Below are 3,866 nucleotides of genomic sequence, written 5' to 3'. Positions count from 1 at the left end.
CTCTAGAGCCTAGGATTTGTTTTATGCCTCTAATGTTTATGGAGAAAGAGATCAATTCCTAAAGCATGTGGGAGATAAACTATAACCTTTCCCATGTTGAATTCCTCTATTTAACATCATGGAAAATATCCATAGATCAGTTATCCTTACTAAAACAAACATTTCATTGGAAATGATCATTAATCATATGACATTACTACTTCACTATACTTTTTGACCACGCAAAGCTTATTTTGATGTCTAAGGATAAAATAACTTAGTCTAGGGATAAAATATACGACTAACTAATAAGTGACTAAACTAAAAGCAACTAACTTAAATGACTAATTTAGCCTAGGATTAAAATATATGACTAGATAATAAGTGGCAACATTATTTCATGATGCGACTACCCTACAAGCCACTAAATTTCTATCATATCCATGAGGTCAACAACAATTTGTGGTTCAAGATATAACTAATTTGGAAAAAACTTAGCTCTAGAGCCTAGGATTTGTTTTCTGCCTCTAATGTTTATGGAGAAAGAGATCAATTCCTAAAGCATGTGGGAGATAAACTATAACCTTTCCCATGTTGAATTCCTCTATTTAACATAATGGAAAATATCCATAGATCAGTTATCCTTACTAAAACAAACATTTCATTGGAAATGATCATTAATCATATGACATTACTACTTCACTGTACTTTTTGACCACACAAAGCTTATTTTGATGTCTAACCTTCTTATTTCATGACAAGACTACCCTAAAAGCCATCAAATTTCTATCATATCCATGAGGTAAACACCAATTTGTGGTTCAATATATAACTAAGTTGGAATGAACTTAGCTCTAGAAGCTCTGTTAATTTTCCACCCCTAATGTTTATGGACAAAGAGATATCAATTTTCCTAAAACACGTGACAACCAAAGTATTACCTTTTGACGCCCTCTATTGAACATCATGGAAAATATCTATAAATTAATTATCCTTATAAAACCAAACATTTAATTGGAAATGATGATTGATCATTACCATGACATTACTACTTTTCTACTTTTTAACCACACAAAACTTGTTTTGATATCACCAGAATTCACTTTTGATAAATCAACCAAAATACCCTCAATTAATATTTGGTAACACAAAAACCTAAATTTTTTCATAAATTAATAATTATTTATAATAAAAAATACCTCTCATTAAACAAAAGAAAACAAAAAAAAATAAACCTTTTATTTAATGGAATTTAATTCCCTTGATAGACACAAGAGCATTTCATTTAATTTTCATTCAAGGTTTCATGGATTTGTTTATTTCAGATATCAAAATTTCTTATTTCCCTCCATTTGAAAGTTTTTTCCATGGGGAATAAGGAGAAGGAGAAGGACAGGCGCATTCGGAAGAATCGAAGGTCGAGGCCACTTTCGGCTTTGCATGCCCGCTAGATTTGAGATCTATTATCTAGGAGGGGCTCCCAGTGGGACTCCCAGTGTCCCATAATGACTTGCGGGTAGAAGCATGCATCCTGTGAAACACATTCCTAACACATTAGTTGTGCTCAAGTTCCTCTTGTGTTGAATGGTATATGCAGCGAAGAAGGCCAAAATTGAAAACCCGAAGCCATGCTTGCTTACTCTGCAAGACTCGGACTAAGGCCAACCCTTGGCGCCTTCTCTCTCATGCATCTGGTCACATGCCACATGATCAAAGGGCTTAATTTCTTTAAATTCTTCACCATTGTCAGCGGCAGAGGTCTGATTCCTACCATGACAAACAACTCCATAGATGTTATTTCTTGCATTGGGGAAATTACAGTGCCATCCATGCAAAGTTGCAGGTCAACCATGTCAGATTCTCATATTCTTTCCCGACCACAAATGAGGTCAACTGGATTCCATGGGAGAGAATAAATTGGCCATTGAAGTGAGCCGTGATTCTATAACTGGAGTCTAGCATGAAGAACACATTAAATATATTCTCGTCAAGGCCTTCTTCTTGTCCACCAGTGTGTATTTGAAGAGCTTGCAGGTGGATCATTTTTTTCGACATTGTGCACCCTGCTACACGAAATGAAAAATAGGCCATATTCAAGTACAACAACACTTTACAACACCATACATCACATGTACCTGTGAACAACACTGAAGAGAGAAGGGAGTCTTGGAGAAATTTCCATTATATGGTAGTCTTCCAATATGGATCTATTGTATTGTTCAACATTGTTGATCATGAAGAAGAAGGATATTTATAAATTGCCAAAAAATATGCTTTAGGTTTAATTTCTAAGGTAAGAAAGGATGATTATGTTGTAGTGGAGAAGCTATCTTTGGAGACATGGATGCAAGGTGGTCCAGACTATATAGTTTTGAAGAGATTTTATATTGATGGAATTCATATCATTGGAAGTGTGCTTGGACAAAGTATTTCTCTTGACCATTTGGTTCAACAGGTTAATGGTATGGTGGCAAAGTTTATAGATTTAAATTGAAGAATGGAAAAAAACTAGCACATTTACCATGGAGCAAGAGAAACTCTTCAAATTGTAGAAAAGGAAAATTCCAATATTGTTGATGTAATTCTTAAACTTGGTCTTTTGAAAGGTCAGATATTGCCTGGACAAAATGCAAACTATGCATAGATTTGGGAGTATCTTCTAGATGAATATGAGCTAACCCAACAATTTGGAATTTTGGACATTAAACTCAAGTTTGTAGAGAATAATGTTCATTATTTCCTGGAAATACTGCAAAATAGAAAGTCTGACTTCTTGGAGTGGCTTACCATAATATTGATAAGTGTAGAGATAGTTATTGCTATCTATAATATTGTTCGGGAGACTGTATAAAGTTGTTTGGGAAACTGAAATATCTCTAGTATAACTCATTCATGTGATATACCACTAGTACAAGGCTAGACAAATCAAGTAAATATTTTCCTAAATAAATGAAGCCCATCAAATTATTTGTGGTGGACTTCATGTGAACAGAGGAGACCGACTAAAGGCATTAATCTATTTATAAAACCCCTATATTTGGTATGGATCCTTTTCTCATTCTCAGAATCCCACTTCTACCATTGACCAGTGGCAAACTCAAGAGTCAGAGTGGTTTCCTTTGGAGTTCTTGCTTCTTCAGGTTTGTGCATTTCTTTCCATAAATTCTCTGGCATATCTTCAACTACCTATTGTTTAAATTCCATGTCAACATCATTGGAGCCTTTCACTATCACTGGCTATGCTTTTCTTGGTCCCTTCTAGGTCTGCAAGTATGATAAATTTTTTCGTGTGCTGCTGCGGTTTCAAGCCATGTTTGATTCCAAAAGTGGACCCTGTGTGATTTGGGTCAACATTTTTTGATGATTTGATGTGGGTTTGAGCTATGGACATTTTTCCTTGTTGTTCTTTAGATGTGGGTGTGAGGTCGGGTGGATGAATTTGATGTGGTTATGAGCCGTGGTGAAATACAATCCAGTCCTCATTGTTTTTGGAGTCTCACAATCTGAATCTGAAAATAGAAGCATTACACAGAATGAGGACCGTCCTATTTGACCCTTGTCCTCACAACAATAACAAAGGGAAAAATCTTCTGGAATGACTGCATTGAAGGATTCTTTTGCTTCCAAGAATGATCCAATGGATCAAAATTCAAGTAAGTCACCTTCCCATGGTGTATCACAACATATGGCAAAGACCCACAATAACAATAATAATAGTAGCAACTATAGCACTCACAGGGATGCAGATAGGGTAGTGTTGCTTGTTAATGATATTTAGAGCCTAGTTCCCTCTCTTGGAATTTCCCACCAATAGGCCTTACAAATGATAAGGTTTGCATCAATGGGAACTCCACCTGCAATCCATTAAACAACATGGAATTCAATCA

The 3,866-nt window shown here is 35.5% G+C and overlaps 1 pseudogene; it reads left to right on the top strand.

Moving 5' to 3' along the window:
* Positions 1-1,607: 1,607 nt before the first annotated feature.
* Positions 1,608-2,830, top strand: LOC149142312 (protein RETARDED ROOT GROWTH, mitochondrial pseudogene; annotated as a pseudogene).
* Positions 2,831-3,866: the final 1,036 nt, after the last annotated feature.

Source organism: Pinus tabuliformis, chromosome X (assembly GCF_031772625.1).
Source record: "Pinus tabuliformis cultivar Carrire ecotype Pingquan chromosome X, CPIR1, whole genome shotgun sequence".
Lineage (NCBI taxonomy): Eukaryota > Viridiplantae > Streptophyta > Pinopsida > Pinales > Pinaceae > Pinus > Pinus tabuliformis.
This window is presented reverse-complemented; position numbering and strand designations above follow the sequence as displayed.